This window comes from Salvelinus sp. IW2-2015, unplaced genomic scaffold (genome assembly GCF_002910315.2).
Source record: "Salvelinus sp. IW2-2015 unplaced genomic scaffold, ASM291031v2 Un_scaffold3875, whole genome shotgun sequence".
Lineage (NCBI taxonomy): Eukaryota > Metazoa > Chordata > Actinopteri > Salmoniformes > Salmonidae > Salvelinus > Salvelinus sp. IW2-2015.
This window is the reverse complement of record NW_019945149.1, coordinates 43,747-50,187: the sequence shown is the minus strand read 5'-3', so window position 1 is coordinate 50,187 and position 6,441 is coordinate 43,747. Positions and strand designations below refer to the sequence as shown.

Genomic DNA, 6,441 nt, shown 5'->3' with positions numbered 1-6,441 from the left:
TCTGGCCCATGTTGTCTGATTTGTCACATTACCCCCTGGTCTGGCCACGTTGCTGATTTGTCACATTACCCCCCTGGTCTGGCCCAGTTGTCTGATTTGCACATTACCCCCTGGTCTGGCCCATTGCTGATTTGTCACATTACCCCTGGTCTGGCCCACTTGTCTAATTTGTCACATTACCCCCTGGTCTGGCCCAGATGTCTAATTTGTCACAATACCCCCTGGTCTGGCCCAGTTGTCTGATTTGTCACATTACCCCCTGGTCTGGCCCAGTTGTCTGATTTGTCACATTACCCCCTGGTCTGACCCAGATGTCTAATTTGTCACATTACCCCCTGGTCTGGCCCAGTTGTCTAATTTGTCACATTACCCCCTGGTCTGGCCCACTTGCTGATTTGTCACATTACCCCCTGGTCTGACCCAGTGTCTAATTTGTCACATTACCCCTGGTCTGGCCCAGTTGTCTAATTTGTCACATTACCCCCTGGTCTGGCCCAGTGTCTGATTTGTACAATTACCCCCTGGTCTGGCCCAGTTGTCTGATTTGTCACATTACCCCCTGGTCTGGCCCACTTGCTGATTTGTCACATTACCCCCTGGTCTGACCCAGTTGTCTAATTGTGCACATTACCCCCTGGTCTGGCCCAGATGTCTAATTTGTCACATTACCCCCTGGTCTGGCCCAGTTGTCTGATTTGTCACATTACCCCCTGGTCTGGCCCAGTTGTCTGATTTGTCACATTACCCCCTGGTCTGACCCAGATGTCTAATTTGTCACATTACCCCCTGGTCTGGCCCAGTTGTCTAATTTGTCACATTACCCCCTGGTCTGGCCCACTTGCTGATTTGTCACATTACCCCCTGGTCTGACCCAGTTGTCTAATTTGTCACATTACCCCCTGGTCTGGCCCAGTTGTCTGATTTTTCACATTACCCCCTGGTCTGGCCCAGTTGTCTGATTTGTCACATTACCCCCTGGTCTGGCCCAGTTGTCTGATTTGTCACATTACCCCCTGGTCTGACCCAGTTGTCTAATTTGTCCCATTATAAGTAATGACCGTGTGGCTCTTCCACCGATGAAATGGCCTAACCGTTTTGTGTGCAGGTGGTTTAGAAGTGATGTTTCTGTTGTGTTACTTGCAGCCGCCAGTCTAATAACAAATCTTCTGTGAATATTCCAGCCCAACAGATGCAACTGTAACTGTCTATTGGCTGAAGAAGAGAAGAAGACATTTTTTTTAAACATTGAACACAGATGAAGACTTTTTTTAAACATTGAACACAGATGAAGACATTTTTTTTAAACATTGAACAACAGATGAATACATTTTTAAAACATTGAACACAGATGAAGACATTTTTAAAACATTGAACACAGATGAGACATTTTTTAAAACATTGAACACAGATGAAGACATTTTTAAAACATTGAACACAGATGAAGACATTTTTTAAAACATTGAACACAGATGAAGACATTTTTTTAAACATTGAACACAGATGAAGACATTTTTTAAACATTGAACACAGATGAAGAATTTTTTTTTTAAACATTGAACACAGATGAAGACATTTTTAAACATTGAACACAGATGGAGACATTTTTAAAACATTGAACACAGATGAAGACATAAAAAAAAACATTGAACACAGATGAAGACATTTTTAAAACATTGAACACAGATGAAGACATTTTTTAAAACATTGAACACAGATGAAGATATTTTTGTAAAAACATTGAACACCCATTGAATCTAAAATGCAGAATCTATTTTATTTCCCAAGTCCTTCAATGTGGTTTAAATCTCCTACTAAAAGACAACATTCACCTTTCTCTGTTATGACCTCCGACATCACTTGTAGTATCCAATCACCACTCCCCTGCCTGCAACACAGGACAGCTGTAAGCAGTTAGCCAAACAATAAGCCCAAACATCAATATTATCAGAGCCTCCAAGGAAAGCACAAAAGAGGTGTGTACCGGAGAATGTTCGTATTATCCCACAGATGTGTGAGCAGAGGGGACTGTGTCAGTGGGATACACTCACATAAACCACTCACAATAACAGAATAACTCATTGATGAAAGTCATATTGCGTAGTTGTGGAACTCTCCCACTAAAACTAGGCTTGTCCTGGACTGCCTGGGAACTGTGGAGACATTCCTGTGTGAGAGGAGGCTCAAAACCCTCCTTTGTCCATTTCAGAACTTCAACCCCAGCAGCTCTCTCTCCTATACATGCTGACCGGAGAGTCAGGGTGACTCCCGAATGGCACCCTATTATACAGATGTACCATCTTAATTTGATCACTCTTTTGTTGATGATAATTTTCCTGTACGGCAGAAAATGTAACCTTGTATTCTATTCAAGGTTTAAAATGGGGTTCTAAAGTTTGTAATTTCCACTTAAATACTGTTGACTTGATTTGACCTAACGTAAAATGTACCAACCTCTACAAAAAAACAAACTCACATTTCCTGTTGCTGCAGGATTATTTTCCTTCTATAGCAAACTGGGTCAAATTAAGATCCTACATCTGTAATGTATGCCGTTTAGCAGACACTTTTATCCAAAGTGACTTACAGTCATGGGTGCATACAGTTTACGTATGGTTGGTCCTGGGTATCAAACCCACTACCTGTTATAAGCACCGCACTCTACCAACTGAGAAACGCACTATTCCCTATGTACACTACTTTTCACCAGAGCCTTACGGGTCCTCGTCAACAGTAGTGCACTATATAGGGAATAGATGACCATTTGGGACACAGCCTCAGAGAGCCAGAGGTCACATAAGGACTCAGTCAGATGTAGTATCACTGGCAGGACGGATGTCTTCCCCGTCTGTTCCTCGTGGTGTGAAACAGTGTTCAGGACGGATGTCTTCCCCGTCTGTTCCTCGTGGTGTGAAACCCAGTGTTCAGCGAACGGATGCTTCCCCGTCTGTTCCTCGTGGTGTGAAACATGTTCAGGACGGATGTCTCCCCGTCTGTTCCTCGTGGTGTGAAAACAGTGTTCAGGACGGATTGTCTTCCCCGTCTGTTCCTCGTGGTGTGAAACAGTGTTCAGGACGGATGTCTTCCCCGTCTGTTTCCTCGTGTCTGTGAAACAGTGGTTCAGTCACGGAATGTCTTCCCCGTCTGTTCCTCGTGGTGTGAAACAGTGTTCAGGACGGATGTCTTCCCCGTCTGTTCCTCGTGGTGTGAAACATGTTCAGGACGGATGTCTTCCCCGTCTGTTCCTCGTGGTGTGAAACAGTGTTCAGGACGCGATGTCTTCCCCGTCTGTTCCTCGTGGTGTGAAACAGTGTTCAGGACGGCATGTCTTCCCCGTCTGTTCCTCGTGGTGTGAAACAGTGTTCAGGGCAGCGTTGGCGGGACTCCGAGGGGACGGCATTTCCCAAGCAACCTTCTGCCTCTACATTGTGTAGGGGCGTCCAAATGGCATACTTTTTTCTACATGGTGCCCTAGTTTTGACCAGAGCCCTATGGAACCCTATTCCCTATATAGTGCACTACTTTATAGACCAGAGCCCTATGGAACCCATTCCCTATATAGTGCACTACTTTAGACCAGAGCCCTATGGAACCCTATTCCCTATATAGTGCACTACTTAGACGCAGAGCCCTATGGAACTCTATTCCCTATATAGTGCACTACTTTAGACCAGAGCCCTATGGGGGGAGAATCACGCTCCACTGATTTATTACTGTCTCTTACTGTGTCTGACAACCCTTCATCCTTCAACAATAACCCACTACAGGGAGATAAACCCCCAGAAGCCTCTATCACAATGATCTGATGTGTAAATGTGTGGGAGTGTTCGCACCAGTACAGCAGTCAAGAGAGGAAAGAGGGGATTCTTGGATCAGACTAGGTAGGACTTTGTCCCAAAGGGGCACCCTAATCCCTATTCAAGTGCACTGCTTTTGACCAGGGAAGATAGTCAAAAGTAGTGCACACTATAGGCATAGGGTGCGATGGGGACACAGTATTCGTTTTGAGAGATTATGTCAAAAGCCTTCATTTGTGAGGGGGAATGGGACTGCTGTTGGTTCTGCAGCGGAGACCCCAGCCTTCTCTCTCGACATATTACACTTCCCACAGGAACCTGTCACTGGGTTACAGGAACCTGTCACTGGGTAACAGGAACCTGTCACTAGGGTTAACAGGAACCTGTCACTGGGGTTCAGGAACCTGTCCACTGGGGTTAACAGGGACCTATCATTGGGGTTAACAGGAACTGTCACTGGGTTAACAGGAACCTGTCACTGGGGTTAACAGGAACCTGTCCACTGGGGTTAACAGGAAATCTGTCACTGGGGTTAACAGGAACCTGTCACTGGGGTTAACAGGAACCTGTCACTGGGGTTTAACAGGAACCTGTCACTGGGGTTACAGGAACCTGTCACTGGGGTTAACAGGAACCTGTCACTGGTGTATAACAGGAACGCTGTCACTGGGGTTACAGGAATCTGTCACTTGGGCGCGTTAACAGGAACTTCACTGGGGTTAACAGAACCTGTCACTGGGTTAACAGGAACCTGTCACTGGGGTAACAGGAACCTGTCACTGGGTTAACAGGAACCTGTCACTGGGGTTAACAGGAACCTGTCAGGGTTAACAGGAACCTGTACACTGGGGTTACAGGAACTGTCACTGGGGTTAACAGGAACCTGTCACTGGGTTAACAGGAACCTTTCACTGTGGGTTAACAGGAACCTGTCACTGGGGTTTAACAGAACCTGTCACTGGGTTAACATGAGCCTGTACTGGGGTTAACAGGAGCCTGTCACTGGGTTAACAGGAATCTGTCAATGGGGTTAACAGGAACCTGTCACTGGGGTTAACAGGAACCTGTCACTGGGGTTAACAGGAACCTGTCACTGGGGTTAACAGGAACCTGTCACTGGGGTTAACAGGAACCTGTCACTGTTAACAGGAACCTGTCAATGGGGTTAACAGGAGCCTGTCACTGGGGTTAACAGGAAACTGTCACTGGGGTTAAACAGGAACTGTCACTGGGGTTAACAGGAACCTGTCACTGGGGTTAACATGAGCCTGTCACTGGGGTTAACAGGAAACCTGTCATTGGGTTAACAGGAACCTATCATTGGGGTTAACAGGAACCTGTCACTGGGGTTAACAGAACCTGTCACTGGGGGTTAACAGGAACCTGTCACTGGGGTTAACAGGAACCTGTCACTGGGGTTAACAGGAACCTGTCACTGGGGTTAACAGGAACCTGTTCACTGGGGTTAACAGAAACCTGTCACTGGGGTTAACAGGAACCTGTCACTGGGGGTTACAGGAAACCTGTCCACTGGGGTAACACCTCTGGGTTAACAGGAACCTGTCACTGGTTGGACGCATGAACAGGAAAAAAACTATGTCACTTGGGTTAACAGGAACCTGTCACTGGGGTTAACAGGAACCTGTCACTGGGGTTAACAGGAACCTGTCACTGGGGTTAACAGGAACCTGTCATTGGGGTTAACAGGAACCTGTCATTGGGGTTAACAGGAACCTGTCACTGGGGTTAACAGGAACCTGTCACTGGGTTTAACAGGAACCTGTCATTGGGGTTAACAGGAACCTGTCACTGGGGTTAACAGGAACCTGTCACTGGGGTTACCAGGAACCTGTCACTGGGGTTAACAGGAACCTATCACTGGGGTTAACAGGAACCTGTCACTGGGGTTCACAGGAACCTGTCACTGGGGTTCACAGGAACCTGTCACTGGGGTTCACAGGAACCTGTCACTGGGGTTAACAGGAACCTGTCACCCCTGTTAAGAGTTGATTCCCACAGAAAGTACAGAAAGCACAAATTGAAGGCTACAAAATACAGTGGAAAATTCCCCTAAATCTCTACTGAGTTAAAGAAGTTACCTGATGAGATTCATTGACCCACCATCTGAAAACAGATCTCATCTGACTCCAAATCTAACTCCAACTGAAAAACACACAGCAGGAAGCCAGACTTGAGGCTTGCATGTGTGCTGATAAATTTGCTGGGTTTATTTGGCTCTGTGAATTGGAGCGAGGTACGATGTCTATTGAGTTACAATGACCTGTTATCTCCAGTGACCTTGACAACTTGAACAAGTCTCATCCTCCCAAAAAACTAAAACTCTACAAATAAGACCGGTAGATAAGACCGTGGTAAAGATGCCTTCGAGAAGAAGAAGAAGTCACAGATCAAAACACCACAAACATGTCAAATGCTCCAGTTAATAATATGAGTCTAATGAGTCAATCTAATTAAATATAAGAATGAAATCCCCCGTCAAAATCGGGACGATAATAAGATAAATGTTGTTTTTTTTGTTGCATGTGCTGCGTCTCCATCCAACTCATCCGCCAATGACGGCTTTCCGCATCCGAGGTGGGAGGTGGCAGAGCTACAAATCAAATCAAAGTTTATTTGTCACGTGCGT

At 46.0% G+C, this 6,441-nt stretch overlaps 1 long non-coding RNA gene across 1 annotated transcript in view; it reads right to left on the bottom strand.

The window, feature by feature from the left end:
* Positions 1–670: 670 nt before the first annotated feature.
* Positions 671–6,441, bottom strand: part of LOC112076609 (uncharacterized) — a 7,715-nt gene continuing 1,944 nt past the window's right edge. The window contains exons 2-3 of the long non-coding RNA XR_002895222.2: positions 1,830–1,885; positions 671–1,212 (exon numbers count right to left, since the gene is read on the bottom strand). This is a non-coding gene — a long non-coding RNA (uncharacterized lncRNA). The remainder of the gene's footprint in view (positions 1,213–1,829; positions 1,886–6,441) is intronic.